This window comes from Vitis vinifera, chromosome 16 (assembly GCF_030704535.1).
Source record: "Vitis vinifera cultivar Pinot Noir 40024 chromosome 16, ASM3070453v1".
Classification (NCBI taxonomy): domain Eukaryota; kingdom Viridiplantae; phylum Streptophyta; class Magnoliopsida; order Vitales; family Vitaceae; genus Vitis; species Vitis vinifera.
In genome coordinates, this window is record NC_081820.1 from 8,500,234 (window position 1) to 8,518,911 (window position 18,678).

Genomic DNA, 18,678 nt, shown 5'->3' on the forward strand with positions numbered 1-18,678 from the left:
TGTGGAAGTCCCCCTGGACAAGATATGAACCATGTCCCTTGGAGAGAATGGGAACCACTCCTTGAAATCTGCCTGACTCACAGGCTCATAAGGTATATGGAGGGCCTCAACATGTGGCATGCTCCAATAATACCCTGGCGCCCATCTATGGTAAAATAGATGAGAGTAGGATTCCGGACGCCTTGAGTAGTCACAGACTGATAAAAGTCTAGAACTACTCTGGGATAATAGAACTGCCTAGGGGTGAGTAGATGCTCCATGTGATACCTCTGTAGCAAATGGAATGAATCCTTGAGCTCTGGCTGCTGTCTGAGAGCATCGATGTTGAACCAGGTCTCTGAGTGGAATGATCCCTCTTTGCAATCCAGGTTGCCCTCTATAGGCAGCCCTGCGATCATAGGACACCTGATGATGGTCTCGAGAGAAATTCCCACAGGAATCTGAGAGTCTTCAGTAGGCGGCTCTGCCTGAGGTGGCTGAGATGGCTCTCTAGGACCCGAGAACTTGGCCCTCTTCGCGGGTGGCCGAGAAGTAGGCCTCTTGGCTTTGGTGGTGGGCGGCACAGGGTTAGTGGGTGGCCTCCTGGTGGGATACCGGTGCTGAGAAGGCGTTCCACCCTCAGATGGGGGAACAGTGGATGGCTGAGCATCTAGGGAAGAGGCGTCTCTGATGGCGGACTGTGTTGGTCGAGGCATCGCCGAGGATGGGGATGCGGAAAGGCCTCCCCTGGTCTTTTCCATGGCTGAAATGGAGAGAGGTGGCTGTTCATGAGTTTCCAGAGGGTACTCAGCTGGTGCGCGGGGGTGTTCTACCCTCTAATGCATGTTCCTAAGGCTTCAAATAGAGAGGCAGGGGCGGAATTTGGATGGTCACATGTTTAAAAACTCTTTCGGAAGTCGAAATGGCTTTTAGGAATGAAAAACAGAGTCTTGGGTGTTTAAAAATGAGTTTAAAAGACAGTTGGTCATTTTCGCACCTTAAAATTTCACCGTGCGAAATTTTTGCACCTTAAACTTTACCGTGCGAAATTTTCGCACCTTAAACTGAGAATTTCGCACCTTGAATCGAGTTTCGCACTCAATTTCGCATTGTGCGAAATTTTTGCACCTTGTTTCGCATTGTGCGAAACCATTTCGATACTTAAGGTAATGGCACTCGTGTGCCAGAGAGGTGTTTTGCAATAGTGGTGTGCGAAACTGACGTTTAGAGAATTCGCACCTTGGACTATGATTTTCGCATGTTGAAATGAATTTCGCACCTTGGATTGTGGTGTGCGAAATTTTTGCACCTTGATTAGCACTGTGCGAAAATTGGTTTGGGTTGTGCAAAATGCCACTCGTGTGCCAGGAGAGTGTTTCGCACGGTGCAAAAATTTTCGCACCTTGGATTGAGGTGTGCGAAATTTTGCTTTTGGAATTTCGTACCTTGGAATGCATTTTTGCATGTTGGATTCCACCGTGCGAAATTTTCGCACCTTGAAATGTAATGCTCTGTTCCCTTTGTTTTGCTCCCCTGTTTTGCTTTTCAAGGCTTCTCCACATTTTTCTTGATTTTTTCCTGAAATTTAACATCAAAATTGACTAGAATTAAGACAAAATAAACCAAATTTGAGCAAGAATCAAAATCAAAAGAAATAAAAATAACAATAAAACTATAAAACTATAAAACTATAAAATTCATGGACTTATATAATCCATGAAACCCTGCTCTCCCTCAAAGTTGCTGTGGTTCAAGGAGGTTGATCTCCTCCTTGTCTGCATTGTAAGGCTCTATGAATGGCTTGAGACGATGACCATTGACTTTAAAGGTTTGATTGCCTTTGGAATTGAATAATTCCACCACTCCATTGAGATGCACTTGGTGAATAATGAAAAGGCCTATCCACCTTGACTTGAGCTTCCCGGGAAAGATGTGGAGCTTTGAGTCATAGAGTAGGACTCTTTGCCCTTCCTTGAATTTTTTGTTGGAGATTAGCTGATCATGCCACCTTTTCATCCTCTGTTTTGCAACTTTGGAATTAAGGTAAGCATCATTTCTTAATTCCTCCATCTCATTAAGGTCTAAGCACCTTTTTGCCCCTAATTTGATCAAGTCCATGTTCAGCTACTTGATTGCCCACCAAGCTTTATATTCAACCTCCACAGGGAGATGACAAGCTTTGCCATAAACTTGACGATAGGGAGACATACCAAGAATGGTCTTATAAGAGGTCCTATAAGCCCATAATGAATCCAGGAGTTTAATAGACCAATCCTTCCTATTCACATTCACCACCTTCATCAGTATATTCTTTATTTCCCGGTTGGCTAACTCAACTTGGCCACTTGTTTGAGGGTGATAAGGTGTAGCTACCTTGTGCTTGACCCCATATTTGGCTAGAAGAGTCTCAAAAGGCTTGTTGCAAAAGTGGGTTCCTCCATCACTGATAATGGCCTTAGGCATGCCAAATCTTGAAAAGATGTTCTCCTTGAGAAATTTGGGAACCACCTTATGATCATTGCTCTTACATGGGATTGCTTCTACCCACTTAGAGACATAATCCACTCCCACCAAAATGTAGGAGTGTCCAAATGACATTGGAAATGGTCCCATGAAGTCTATCCCCCAAACATCAAAGACATCCACTATCAAGATGGGGTTCAAGGGCATCATATTCCGGCGTGTTAGCTTCCCTAGCCTTTGACACCGGTCACATCCCTTGCACATAGAGTGGGCATCCTTGAAAAGAGAGGGCCACCAAAAACCTGATTGGACCACTTTCATGGTTGTTTTCTGGGAAGCAAAATGACCTCCACATGCACTATCATGACAATGGGATAGAATTCCTGATTGCTCTTGTTCAGGAACACATTTCCTTATGATTTGATTCGCACAATATTTGAAGAGAAAAGACTCCTCCCAATAATAGGCATGGATCTTAGCAAAGAAATGCTTCTTGTCTTGGGCACTCTACTCACTTGGAACTTCTCTATTAACCAAGTAATTTACAATGTGAGAATACCATGGAGCTACCTCTATTGACATGAGAGACTCCTCAGGGAAGTCATCATTGATAGGTAGACCATGTGAGTCATGTGCTATCACAAGTCTTGACAAGTGGTCAACTACCACATTTTCTACTCCCTTTTTATCCCAGATTTGGAGATTGAATTCTTGAAGCAAAAGGATCTATCTTATCAATCTTGCCTTGGCATCTTGCTTGGTTAGCAAGTACTTCAAAGCAGAATGATCAGTGAACACCACTATAAAGGACCCTACCAAATAGGCATGAAACTTATCCAAGGCAAAAACTACTGCTAACAACTCCTTCTCAGTAGTTGTGTAGTTCCTTTGAGCCTCATTCAAAGTTTTGTTTGCATAATAAATCACATAGGGCTTTCCATCTTCTCTTTGCCCAAAACAGCCCCCATAGCAAGATCACTTGCATCACACATTACCTCAAAAGGTAATTTCCAATTTGGGGCTCTCACTATTGGTGCAGTTGTGAGGAATTGCTTCAGTTCCTCAAAACTCTTCTAACATTTCTCATCCCACACAAACTTGGCATCCTTTACCAAGAGTTCACAAAGAGGTTTTGAGATTTTTGAGAAATCCTTAATGAACCTCCTATAGTACCCGGCATGTCCTAGGAATTGCCTAATTCCTTTAACATTTGTGGGAGGTGGAAACTTAACAATTAGCTCCACCTTTGCCTTATCTACCTCAATGCCATTCTTGGAGATTATATGTCCTAAGACAATTCCTTGTTGTACCATAAAATGGCACTTCTCCCAATTTAGCACTAGGTCTTTCTCAATATATCTTTGGAGAACAACTTCTAAATGCAACAAACACTCCTTATAAGAACCTCCATATACAGTGATATCATCCATGAAGACTTCCATGATGCGCTCCACCATATCACTGAAGATGCTTAGCATACATCTTTGGAAAGTTGCTGGTGCATTACATAGACCAAAGGGCATCCTCCTATAGGCAAAAGTACCAAAGGGGCAAGTGAAGGTTGTCTTTTCTTGATCTTCCAAATCAATCTCTATTTGGAAGTACCCTGAGTAACCATCCAAAAAACAGTAGAAAGGAGGCCCTGAGACTCTCTCAAGGACTTGGTCCATGAAAGGCAATGGGAAATGGTCCTTCCTAGTCACTGAATTCAACCTCCTATAGTCTATACACACCCTCCATTCTGAGGTAAGACGTGTAGAGACTTCCTCCCCTTTTTCATTCTGGATCACAGTAACTCCAGATTTCCTTGGGACTGCTTGGGTTGGGCTCACCCACAAGCTATTTGAAATGGGATATATGATCCTGCTTGAAGTAGCTTCAGAACTTCACCCCTTACTACCTCTTGCATGTGAGGATTCAACCTCCTCTGGGGCTGCCTTATTGGTTTTGCATCTTCATCCATGTAGATATGGTGGGTGCATACCAAAGGGCTAATCCCTTTTAGATCAGAAATTTGCCATCTAATGGCTTTTTTTGCATTTTCTGAGGATTCCCAAAAGACTATCCTCTTGATCACTTGTGAGAGTTGAAGAAATCACCACTGGACATTTCTCATCTTCCTCCAAATATGCATACTTCAAATCAACAGGAAGTGGCTTCAAAACAAGCTTTGGAGGGTCCTCTACAGCTGCTCCTTGTGCATCCTCCTTATTGAACAGTGGTAAGATCTCTTCCTGTCTCCTCCAAGGAGACATGATGGCTAACACATCAGAGGGTTCAGGTAACCTTTCTTCAAGCACTCCAAGGCTTTCGTTCAAGCTCTCTTCTAAATTCTTGTCACAATGCTCTTCAACTAAGGTGTTGATCAAGCACACCTCCTCCAATCCTTCCTCCTCTTCGGGGTGAAGATGCCTCTTGCATAGGTGGAATATGTTTAATTCCAAGGTCATGTTTCCAAATGTGAGCTGCATCACCCCATTCCTACAATTGATGATGGCATCGGAGGTAGCTAGGAAAGGTCTCCCAAGGATGATTGGCACATAATTTGCTTCCTTAACAGTGGGATCAGTATCAAGCACCACAAAATCCACAGGATAGTAGAATTTGTCCACTTGAACTAGAACATCCTCTATCACCCCCCTTGGGATTTTGACTGACCTATCAGCTAAGGAGAGAGTGATGGTTGTGGGCTTCAATCCTCCAAGTCCCAGTTGCTTATACACAGAGTATGAGAGCAAATTCACACTTGCCCCCAAGTCTGGTAAAGCCTTCTCCACATGTGTCCCTCCAATGTTGACTGAAATGGTGGGACATCCTGGATCTTTGTACTTAACTGGAGACTTACATTGAATGATGGCACTTACTTGCTCAGTGAGGAATGCCTTCTTTGACACAATTAACCCTCTCTTGACCGTGCACAAGTCCTTTAAAAATTTTTCATATGTGGGGACTTGCTTGATCATATCAAGTAAGGGTATATTCACCTTCACTTGTCTCAAAACTTCAAGAATTTCTGATGAATTCTTGATTCCCTTCTTTCCATGTAAAGCTTGAGGAAAAGGAGGGGGCATATGTTTCTTCATCATATCCTCTTTAATCACTATCCTTGGCTTTTCTTCAATGCTTGATTTAGATGCATTTTTCTTCCCACTCTTCTCTTCTTGGTTATTGCTCTCTTTAACCAAGGTTCTCCTTGACATGAGTTCTTCATCTTGCCTCACCTTAGGCAAGGGTTGATCGACCTCCTTCCCACTTCTCAAGGTGATCACAGCTTTGACCTCCCTCAACTTTGAAGACTCCCCATCTTGGGTTTCAACTTCATGAACACCCTTCGGATTTTGGCTTGGTTGAGAGGGAAACTTTCCTTTCTCATTCACTGTGTTGAGGTTGGTAAGCCTAGAGATGGAGTATTGAATATTGTCTATCTTCTGAGATAGATCATTTTGCATCCCATCCATTCTCTTAATTTGAGAACTCTCAACATTTTCAATCTTTTGGTGCAATTGGGAGTTGATTGCCTTTTGTTCACCCACAAAGTCACCCATGACTTTACTTAGGTTCACAATGGCTTGTTCCACTGAAGAGGTTTGTTGAGGTGCTTGGGTTTGGGCTTGTGGTTGGTATGGAGGTGGCCTTTGTTTCCAAAAAAAATTTGGATGGTTTCTCCAGCTTGAATTATAGGTGTTTCCATAAGGTGCATTGTTGTTGGGCCTAAATTGCCCCACAACATTGGCTTGATCACCTAACATTTCCCTCAAAGCTGGGATGGTTGGGCACTCTTCTACCACATGATCACATGATTGGCAAATGGTGCATGGCATGACATGGGCTTGTGTCTCGGAAATGGCTTGGACTTCATGCATTTTTTTCAACTCAAGTTCTTCCAACCTCCTTGCCATTGTTGCCACCTTAGCTTTCATGTCCATGTCTTCACTTAACATGTACATTCCACCCTTTGGATTTATAGGAGTTTCATCCTTCCCATTTCTCTTGAGTTGGGCTCATCCCATCCTCTTGATACCTCAGATACATAACTTAAAAAGTCCATGGCATCTTCCGGATTCTTACTCATAAAATCTCCCCCACACATGGTTTCAAGAATTTGCTTCATGAAGGAAGACATCCCATCATAAAAATAGCTCACCAAGAGCCATGTATCAAAGCCATGATGAGGACAAGCATTGATGGACTCCATATACCTTTCCCAACATTCATAAAACTTCTCATTTTCTTTTGCAGAAAAGTTTGAGATTTGTCTCTTCAACCCATTGGTCCTATGGGTGGGGAAAAATTTCTTCAAAAATTCGGCCTGAAGATCAACCCAATTCCTTATGCTCCTTGGCCTTAAAGAGTTAAGCCATATTTTTGCCTTGTCCTTCAAAGTAAAAGGGAATAGCTTGAGTCTCATCAAGTCTATTGAAGCTTCTCCCTCTTTAAAAGTATTGCACACCTCCTCAAACTCCTTGATGTGGGCATATGGGTTCTCACTCTCCATTCCATGGAAATTTGGTAGGAGGGGCACAATATGGGGCATTATAATCAGCTGCTCAAGAGGAGGTATGATGCATGAGGGTGCACTCATCCTTGGTGGGTGCATCCTATCCCTCATGGATAGATATGCATTTGGATTATCCCCTTGACCTTGTGGAGAATTCTGATCCTCTTGTGGAGGGTCCATGATGTTTACACAGATATCCAACTCTGTGTCTTGAGGATTCTCTATCCTTACTAGTCTTCCCTCTTGGTCTCGAATCCAATAGGGCATGCACAAGTTACAACTTCCCTGAAAACAAAACAAAGACAACAAAAACAAAAGAAAACTAGAAGAAAGTTAAGGTTAGAAAGAAAATGAAAGTAAACTTAACAAAAGGAATTCTACACTTAAAAGAAAGGAAATGAAGTTAGTGAAAAAGGAATTCACCAAACTTGTGATGGAAATCACAAGTAGCCTCTAAAATGTTGTATCACTGTATTGTGGCACCATCCCCGGCAACGGCGCCATTTTGGTTCATGCCCATTGAGTATTTTTATCAAAAATATTTATAAATCCTATGACCTTATACTGGCGTAGCAAAACTACTATAGTATAGCAGCTCTAGGGTCGAACTCTGGGATGGGTTTTCACTCTACCAATGATAGACTCAAGATTAGAAATTGAGTTTGATGATTTCCTTTGTCAAAAACTTAAAGTTTAAAAGAAAATAAAATTTGTTTTGAAAGTGGTGTTTGGAACTAAATTAACATAGAACTAGATAAAAAATGGAAGAAAGAAAGTCTCCTAGAGCTAAAGGTTGCTAGGATCAAGTTCAGAATGCAAAGAGGGAAATTCCGGATTTTTCTCCTCGTATTGGGGACAACAACATAAAGGATGGTTGTTTCCCGAACCGGTATAGGTTTAACAATGAAGATTTAATCCATAAAAAGTCAATAGAAATGGTAGTCAAGTTCCATCAATGGCTTTAGACACTATGGGTCTTCACCTTGAGCCACTTTCCAATGGCTCGTACATGATAACTAATGGTCTGATGTGGATCTAGCGATAAGTATCCACAGAGACCTAAAGCTTATTATGTATTGGCCATTCAAAGTGATTCTAAGGGGTTTAAAGCAAAACTTTAGATTTAAAAGCCATTTATGAACTCCAACTACCTGTATTTAATGCACGAGAGTTTTCCACTTTTTGCATCTGGACTTTTCACCTAGCTTCCTTCACTCCAAGAAATCAAAGGTTTAGCCTCTCATCCTCTGGGAAAACATCCTCGGAGGTTGTTTGGCTTCCAAGAAAAAAGAGAATAATAAAACAATCAAAATGAGAAGGTAAGGCAGAGCAAAGGCTCTGTATTTTACTTCTTTTCAAAAATGTACAAAGGTTCGTCTCGTTAGAACAAGCTCCCGAGAGTGTTTTTATAGGAAGGTAATTTACCCTTCCTTGAATACTTCCTAGCTAAGGAATTACATGAGTGGCTGAATACAAGGAGGAAATGGAGATTTAGACACAAAATATCAGAAGAAAAAGAGTCGGTGCACAAATATCCCAGTTTCGCACGTTGCATGGTGACTTGCAAAAATTTTCGCAAGTTGATTTCGTGACTTAGAATCCACTTTTGCACGTTGAGATCCAAGTTCGCAAGTTTCAAAATCACTTTTGCATGATGGGCTTCACAGTGAATGCACAGCTGCCATCCACTTTAAATTTCGCACGTTGGAGTTCCAATTTCGCAAGGTGCGAAATTGTCCCTCAGCTTGATGCAGTTGTCTTCCGAAGGCCATATCTTCCTTATTTCAGCTCCAAATCATACACGGTTTGAAGCGTTGGATTCTTGATTTCCTGAGCTTTAAAATGGTATATAGAATGTAAAAAATGGACTTCATAAAGTGCTCCAAAAGTGCGAAGGAAGACTACAGCTGCTGTCCTCTATTTTCTTCACTCTGTTTTTCCTCTCTCCATTGCTCTTTCCTTGCATACTTTGAACGACTAAGGCAAAGGACTATGAGGCTCCGAAGCTCGGTTTCTTCATGAATTTGAGCTTCCAAAAGCTTTGCGATGAACTATATACAGCTCTCCCTCATTCTTAAATTGCTTTGGTGAGCAAAAAGCTATCAAAAACACCAAAACTTAACACAATTTGATTAGAAACGGTTGCAAGGATCCCTAACATGCCAATTGAGTTAAAAGGTAATAATTAATACTCAAGGGTGTTTAAAAGATCTAATTACAAGCTACAAAATAGCATGTTTTGAGTAGTAACCAATAGTAGATTACATAGGGTATTCCATCTTCTCTTTGGCCAAGAACAGCTCCTATAGCAAAGTCACTGGCATCACACATCACTTCAAAAGGTAGTTTCCAGTTAAGAGCCCTCACTATTGGAGTAGTTGTCAAAAATTACTTCAATTGATCAAAACTCCTTTGACATCTTTCATCCCATACAAACTTAGCATCCTTAGCCAATAATTCACAAAGAGGCTTTGAAAGCTTAGAGAAATCTTTTATAAATCTCCTATAGAACGCTGCATGGCCAAGGAATTGCCTTACTCCTTTTACAGTTGTTGGGGATGGCAATTTGACAATAAGTTCCACCTTTGCTTTATCAACTTTAATGCCTTTCTCGGAGATGATGTGGCCAAGGACAATTCCTTGTTGTACCATAAAATGGCATTTCTCCCAGTTGAGCACCAAGTCCTTCTCAATGCATCTGTTCAGAACCGCTTCCAAGTTGACTAAGCATTCTTCAAATGTACTTCCATATATGGTGATGTCATCCATGAAAACCTCCATAATTCACTCCACCATATCACTGAAGATACTTAACATACATCGTTGGAATGTTGCAGGTGCATTGCATAAACCAAAAGGCATTCTTCTGTAGGCATATGTTCCAAATGGACATATGAAAGTGGTCTTCTCCTGGTCTTCAACATCAATTTCAATTTGAAAATACCCAGAGTAGCCGTCCAAGAAACAATAGAAAGGATGGCCTGAGACTCTCTCCAACACTTGATCAATAAATGGCAATGGAAAATGATCCTTCCTTGTCACAACATTCAACTTTCTATAATCAATACACACCCTCCAACTAGAAGTGAGGCGTGTAGCAACTTCTTTTCCCTTTTCATTTTGGACCACCGTGATCCCTAACTTCTTTGGTACCACTTGAGTAGGACTCATCCATGGGCTATCTGATATGGGGTAGATAATACCTGCTTGAATTAGCTTCAGGACCTCAGCTCGCACCACCTCTTGCATATGAGGATTCAATCTTCTTTGAGGTTGACGAATTGGTTTAGCTTCTTCTTCCATGTATATATGATGTGTACAGACCAAAGGACTAATGCCTTTCAAGTCAGATATTTGTCATCCTATTGCTTTCTTACACCTCTTGAGAACTTCAAGTAGACACATCTCCTGAGGAGTAGTAAGAGATGAAGATATAACAACATGGCACTTTTGATTCTCTTCTAGGTATGTATATTTCAACTCCGTGGGTAGGGGCTTCAGATTAAGCTTTGGGGTCTCCTCTTTAGCAGCTTCTTGTGCCTCCTCTTTATTGAATAGAGGTAGAATTTCTTCTCTCCTCCTCCAAGCTTGTAGAGCAGCAAGCACATCTGAGGGTTCAGGCAACCCTTCTTCAAGATCCCCAAGACTTTCATTCAACTTGTCTTGCATTTTCTGATTACAATGCTCCTCCACTAGAGTGTTAATAATGCACACCTCTTCTGGACCTTCTTCTTCTTTCGAAGTGATTGGCCTTTTGGACATATAGAAGATATTGAACTCCAATGTCATGTTGCCAAACGTGAGTTGCATGAGTCCATTCCTACAATTTATGATTGCATTTGATGTAGCTAGGAATGACCTTCCAAGGATGATAGGAACATAATTAGTTTCCTTGACAATTGGGTCTGTGTCAAGAACAACAAAGTCTACTGGATAGTAGAAATTATCAACTTGAACTAAGACATCTTCAATTATCCCTTTTGGAATTTTCACTAATCTATCTGCTAGAGATAGAGTGATTGATGTTGGCTTCAATTCACCAAGTCCCAATTGCTTGTAGACAGAGTATAGTAGCAAATTCACACTTGCTCCCAAGTCTAACAAAGTTTTCTCCACTATAGTTCCTCCAATCATGACTGAGATGGTAGGATAGCCCGGATCTTTGTACTTCAAAGGAGACTTGCATTGTATGATAGCACTTACTTTCTCAGTCAAGAAGGCTTTCTTATTCACATTCAACCCTCTTTTGATAGTACACAAGTCCTTTAGGAATTTTGCATAAGTTGGAACTTGTTTAATCATATCTAGCAATGGGATGTTGACCTTCACTTGTCTCAATACTTCAAGAATTTATGAGACATTTTTTATTCCCTTTTTCCCATGCAAAGCTTGAGGAAAAGGTGGAGGTGTTTGTTTCTTCATCATATCTCCCTTGATAAGTACTTTCTCCAAAGTTACATTCACTGTTGAATCATGGTCCTTTTTCCCTTCACTACTATCTTTCTTCTTTCCTTTGGTTTCCTCCCTCTTCTCTGTCTCTTCTTCTTCTTCCTTTTCAACATGTGGCTTGGGTGTTGGCAGCTCAACCTTTTTACCACCCCTTAGAGTAATCAAGGCTTTAACATCTCTCACCTGTGTAGACTCTCCTTCATGAGTTTCCACTTCATGGATACCCTTGGGGTTTTGGTGAGGTTGAAAAGGAAATCTCCCCTTCTCTTGCACTATGTTCAGGTTATTGAGCCTTGAGATTGAGTATTGGAGACTATCTATCTTCTGAGATAAGTCATTTTGCATTCCATCCATCCTTTTATTCAATGTATTCTCTACACTGTCAATTCTTTTACTCAGTTGAGCATTGATGGATTTTTTATCTCCAACAAAATCTCCCACGACCTTGCTTAGATTCACTATCCCTTGCTCAAGATTTGAAGCTTGTTGAGATAGTTGAGCTGGCTGTGTATACTGAGGTGCTCTTGGCTTCCAAGAGAAATTTGGATGGTTCCTCCAATTTGAGTTGTAAGTATTTCCATATGAAGCATTGTTGTTGGGCTTGAATTGTCCAATGACATTTGCTTGATCTCCAAACATTTCCCTAGCAGTTGGAATTGTAGGGCACTCCTCCACCAAGTGCTCATAAGATTGACAAAGAGGACATGGCTTGACTTGCACTGGTGTCTTAGCAACAACTTGTACTTCATGTATCTTTTTCAGTTCTAGCTCCTCCAATCTTCTTGTCAAAACTGCAACCTTTGCTTTCATATCAATATCTTCATTCAAGGTGTACATCCCAGCCTTAGCATTAAAGGCATTTGGTTGAGACCTCGTCTTTCCCATTTCTCCTTTGTTCGGTTCATCTCATCCCCTTGATACTTCAGCCACATAACTCAAGAAGTTCATGGCTTCCTCCGGATTCTTACTCATGAAATCTCCTCCACACATAGTCTTGAGGAGTTGCTTCATTGAGGAAGACATCCCATCATAAAAGTAACTTACCAATAGCCATGTATCAAAACCATGATGAGGACAAGTATTGATGGCTTCCATGTATCTTTCCCAACACTCATAGAATTTCTCATTCTCTTTAGCTAAGAAGTTTGAAATTTGCCTTTTCAAGCCATTTGTTCTATGAGTAGGGAAAAATTTCTTGAGGAATTCAGCTTGCAAATCAGTCTAAGTTTGGATACTCCTTAGCCTTAGAGAATTAAGCCAAATCTTGGCCTTATCCTTCAAAGTAAAAGGAAATAGCTTTAGCCTCATCAAGTCGATCAAAGCTCCTCCCTCTTGGAATGTATTACAAACATCTTCAAATTCCTTGATATGTGCATAGGGATTCTCACTTTCCATCCCATGGAAAGTAGGTAGAAGTGGAACAATATGCGGTCTAATTACTAGCTGCTCTATAAGGGGCACTATACATGATGGTGCACTCATATGAGGTGGATGCATGCGGTCCCTCATTGATCTGAATGCATTGGGATTGTCTTGGTGACCATGGTCACTATGCTGATCTTCAGGTGTAGCTTCCATGATGTTCAAGCTCAATTCCAACTCCTTGTTATGAGGTGTTTCAAGTTTCACAAGCCTGCCTTCACTATCTCGTATCCAATTTGGCATACACAACTAGTATCAACTGTAACAAAAACAAAGAAACAAAAGAAAACAAAACTACAAAAAGATTAAGATTAACCAAAACTAAATTAAAAGATATGTTAAAATATGAACAAGTAAAAGAAACAATTAAAAGAGTTAGTAAAATTAAAGAAAAAATCACCAAACTTGTGATGAAGATCATAAGTACTCTGAAAAGATAATATCACTCTAAAGTTGGCACCTTTCCCGACAACGGCGCCATTTGATTTCGTGCCCAGCTGGTGTATGTCCTGTTGATTGGTGTTCAATCAACTGGTGTACCTTGATTTCGGTCCTCAGACGGGAGTAATCAACAAAATTTATAACCTATATCACCATGTACTAGGATAGCCTCAGCTAGCATAACATAGTGGCTCTAGGATCATTCACTGGGAAGGGTTTTCAACTTACTAGTAATATTAATTCAAAGTTGAATTGGTGATTTTTCGTTTCAAGGTTAGCTTTAAAAGAAAACATAAACTTTGTTTTAAAAAGGATTAGTTTTAAGGTAACCAAAAATAGTAACTGATTTTAATTATAAAGAAAAGTGTTTCTTGGAGTTTTTGTATCACTGGAGTCAGGCTCCTAATACAAAAATAGAGTTTTGGTCACTTGAATCTTTTCTTCGCATTGGAGATTTAACATATAGTTATTTCTCTAACTGGTGTGGTACAGATACTTCCCTTTAATGGGTTCAAACACTAAATCCCTCTCACTGACTCATCTTGCAATGGCTCGTGCCTCTCACCTAGCATTTACCATTCAAGGTGATCCTTAACCTTGGATTTCCCTACAAAAGCTTGCAAGAGATAACTAATGGATGTCTCCTTAGAGTCCAAAAGCTTACCAAGTGTTGGCTATTCTAGAAAATCCTACTTTCAAACCTCCTCCCAAAGGCTCGCAAGACCTAAACTAGTGCATCTCAATGGATGGAGATCACTTGTCTTACCAAGTGTTGGCCCAGGTGATTTAAAAGTTAACTAAAAACATAGAAACCATTAACGGGTCACACTTTCTCTTCATTAAAAGCTGAAACAACAAAACTTCCAATTTTTCCATTTAGCACCTTACCCAGCTTCCTTAACTCCAAGAGACAAAAATTCTAGCCACTCATTCTCTAAGGAAACATCCTTAGAGCTTGTTTGGCTAGTAAGAAAAATACAATCAAAATGAGTAGGTAAGGCAGAGCAAAGCTCTGTGTATTACTTCCTTCAAAACTATACAAAAAGTTGTCTCTAAGAACAACCTCCCGAGATGTCTGTGTAAAGAAAATTACAAAACTATATATAAGAGGTTATTCACCCTTTGTTCTTACTTACTAACTAAGGAATCCTATGATTGATGGATTACAATGAGAAAATGAGGATTTAAACAGCAAATATCTGAAGAAAAAATCTAAAAGAGTCGGTCGCAAATATCTGGAAGCACTTAGGTGGATTTTGTAGCATGCAACATGGGCTGTGAAATTTCGCAAGCTGAAAGTCTCCATTTCGCAACTAGCACTTTATGATTTCGCAACTGCAAAATTAGCCTTTAGCTTGGTGCACTTGGCTTCCAATGGCTATACTTCTTCATTTTGGCTCTGATTCGTACACCATTTGAAGCGTTAGACTCCTAACTTCCCGAGCTTCGAAACGACATATAGTATGCATGAAATGAACTTCAGTAAGTACTCTAAATGTGTGCAACAGTTTCTGTCCTCTTGAATTTTTCATGTTAGATTTCTCTCTTTGTTTCTCCTCCTTGCATTCATGATTTGCTTTTGGAAAAGGACTACAAAGCTCCAAATCTTGGATTCTTCTTGTAAATGAGCTTATAATTGCTTTGCCATGGATTCTATCGAACTCTCCTCAATCTTGGATTGCTTTGGTGATAAAAAAACTATCAAAAACACCCAAACTTAACACAATTTGATTAGAAACTATTGCAAGGGTCCTTAACATGCCAATTGAGTTAAAAGGTAATAACTACTACTCAAAAGTGTTTAAAAGAGTTATTTACAAGCTACAAAATAACACTTTTTGAGTACTAATCACCTTGCATATCTTTTCTCACTTGGGTTGGGGGCCTCCTCTTGTGCGCTTTGCATTTATTGTCTGGATCGGTGAGTATTATGAGTCCATTGTGTCATTGTTCGTTTGTTTCATTTTTGGGTCATTCATGATTTCTTCTTTCCTACATTGTGCATCTTCTCTTTGTCTATCTTTGAGTTTTGTTTCTATCATTTCGATTCTTTTCGCTTCCATCTTCCCTTGTGTGATGATGACACGCTCTCGTCCCGAAGCTGTGGGTTAGGCTTGTCACACCCTTCGTTCCACCCTTAGGTTTTGATCCAGGAGTTTTAATTTGAGGGGACCATTTGGGTTTGGATTTGAGGTACATTTGTTAGATCATGCTGGTATGGTTGTTGGCTTACTTTGTCAGTTGTTCCGCAAAAAAAAAAAAAAAAAAAAAAAAAACTTGTGCTCGTTCGATGTTCATGTCATTAATATTTGGGTTTTGCATGGTTTGCCAAAAGTATCACGGCTTGATCATTAGAGGTCATTTTAGGTTTGAGAGACTTATTCTTCTTTTGAGAGTCGGTGAAAGCATTGTACGATCCTTTTCTCCATGGATCTAGGAGACATATTGGGAGTGAGGTTTGGGTTTCCTTTGCACTAGGTTCCTTAGATCATTATCTATATCACCACTCCCGTCATACAGTGACTTGCTTCGATTTGGTGTTCATGGGATGAGTTGTTCATCATTATCACATAGTGCTACACTTTTATCCTAGTTTGTTTCTTCATTTTCTTCTACACCCATTCATCATTCGTCTTATCCCTTTTCATTTTCTTTTACCCTCGTCAATCATCGTCTCGCTTCATGAACGACGTGTTCTTTGGTGCACATCACCTGTCATTGGACATTGTTCATTTGGATTTAGGGTTGAGTCACCTTACTCACATGGTCCTCTAATATTTGACATTGCTCACACAGAGGCTTGGCATTATCTATTGGGTATTTGGGCCTTTGTTTCCCATCGTTTCATTCACCTTTTACCCCTAGCCTTCATTACGGTCTGAGTTGTAAAACCACCCTGAGGCTATGAGATCTAGTGTTTGCTTCGACGCATTTCATTCGGACAGGCTCCGTCTACTGATTGAAGTACGGGATGTCGACAGGGCTCCATTTCTTGAGGGATATTGAGGATCGCATGCTGTTTTTTCGTTTCTTCTCTTGGCCTTTGGTCCACGATCAGAGACAGATGATGTAAAGAGTCGAGACTATCCAGGACCCCCTCCGCTTGCTAGTTTGTTATATTCATACTAGGGCATACCCCTATCCTTGCATGATGGCATCAGTTCTTACAAGTGTTTGAGTAGGCCCCCACATTCAGCTTGGTTTCTTCATACAACAGCTTGCTTTTAAGAGATGGTCCGGGATCAAATTCATGCGTATTCGTCGACCCAGTGGGTGTGCACACTGGGGCATACCCCATACTTTGTCATGTTCGCTTATCCAGACAATTGGGTCTTCAGTGATATATTTCAAAGTCATTTTTTTACCGAGGCACTTGCATATCAGATGTACACACTGGGGCATAACCCTCTATCAGTTTTTTTTAGGATATTGGATGTTGCGGAATAAAGTCAATGTTGTTCTAGGAATGAATGTTTGTGATGTTTTCAACTCTTTGACTTTGACCATATGTACGGTTATGGGATTCTAACATGGTATAGATATCTTAGACTGGGGCATAGACCTTTCTTTTCACCTATAGTCACATTTCTGAGTTGTCCTACAGAGGCATACCCCCTTTCTTTCCATCTTGATAGTGGTGTTCTTGTTTTCTCGCTTGTCATTTATTGGCATTTTCTAGACATCACACTGAAGCATACCCCTTCGTCTTTTGTGATTCAGATGTTTGATTTCCCACTTATTCGAATCATTTAGTGGCATTCTCATGTTCATACTGGGGTATACACCCTCTTTCTTTGTGTTGTTGTGCTTGGCTAGTTTTATTGGGTTTTCCGGTACTCGCCCGGACCCTTCTTCGGTACTCGCCTGGATTTTACCCTTTTATAGTACTCGCCCAGATTCTACCCTTTTCCGGTACTCACCCAGACCCTTTTCCGTTACTCGCTTGGATTCTTTCTTTCTCCAATACTCGCCCGGATTCTACCCTTCTCCGGTACTCGCCCGAATTCTACCCTTCTCCGGTACTTGCCCGGATTTTACCCTCTTCCGGTACTCGCCCGACCAGTTTTTCGATACTCGCCAGGATTCTACCATTCTCCAGTACTCGCCCAAACCCTTCTCCGGTACTCGCCCAGATTCTACCCTTTTTTAGTACTCGCACAGATTTTACCATTTTACGGTACTCGCACGGATTCTACCATTTTTCGGTACTCACCGAAACCCTTCTCCGGTACTCGCCTGGATTCTACCCTTTTCTGGTACTCGCCTTGATTCTACCCTTTTTCGGTACCCGCCCGGATTCTACCCTTCTCCGGTACTCGCACGGATTCTACCCTTTTTGGTACTCGTACGGATTCTGCCCTTCTCCGGTACTCAACCAGATTCTACCCTTTTCCGGTACTCACCCGAACCTTTCTCTAGTACTCGCCTGGATTAAACCCTTCTTCGGTACTCGTCTGGATTCTACCCTTCTCCGGTACTCGCCCGGATTCTATCATTTTCCAATACTCGTTGGGATTCTACCTTTTTTCGGTACTCGCCCGGATTCTACCATTCTCCGGTACTCTCCCGGAACCTTCTCCGATACTCGCCCGGATTCTATTCTTTTCCAGTACTCGCCCGGACCCATTTCCTATAGTCACCCGGATTCTACCCTTTTTTCAGTACTCGCTCGAACCTTTTTCCGATACTCGCTCGGATTCTACCCTTCTCGAGTACTCGCCTAGATTCTACCCTTCTCCAGTACTCGCCCGGACCCTTCTCTGGTACTGGCCCGAATTGTACCATTTTTCAGTACTCGCCCGAATTCTACCCTTTACCAGTACTCGCCCTGACCCTTTTTCGGTACATGCCTGGATTCTACCCTTCTCCGGTACTCACCTGGATTCTATCCTTTTTCGATACTCGCCCGGACCCTTTTCCGGTACTCGCCCGGACCTTTCTCTAGTACTCGCATGGATTCTACAATTTTTTGGTACTCGCATGGATTCTACCAATTTTAGGTACTCACCCGAACCCTTCTCCGGTACTCGCCCGGACTCTTTTCCGGTACTCGCATAGATTATACCATTTTTTGGTACTCGCATAGATTCTAACATTTTTTGGTACTCGCCCGAACCCTTCTTTGGTACTCGCCCAGATTCTACCGTTCTCCGGTACTCACTTGGATTCTACACTTGTCCAGTACTCGCCTACATTCTATCCTTTTTCGGTACTCGGCCAGATTTTATTCTTTTCTGGTACTCGCCCAAACCCATTTCCTGTATTCGTCCAGATTCTGCCCTTTTCCGGTACTCGCCCGGATTCTATTCTTTTTCGGCACTTGCCTGGATTCTACCATTCTTCGATACTCGCCCGGACCCTTCTCCTGTACTCACTCGGATTCTACCTGATTAATACTCAAAAAGTGCTATTTGATAGCCTATAAT

The 18,678-nt window shown here is 41.3% G+C and overlaps 1 non-coding gene across 1 annotated transcript; it reads left to right on the forward strand.

Moving 5' to 3' along the window:
* The first annotated feature begins 6,602 nt into the window (after window positions 1-6,602).
* LOC132252735 (small nucleolar RNA R71) lies at window positions 6,603-6,709 on the forward strand. Its single transcript, XR_009464514.1, has one exon. It is a non-coding gene; the product is annotated as a small nucleolar RNA R71 (small nucleolar RNA).
* The last annotated feature ends 11,969 nt before the right edge of the window (window positions 6,710-18,678 follow it).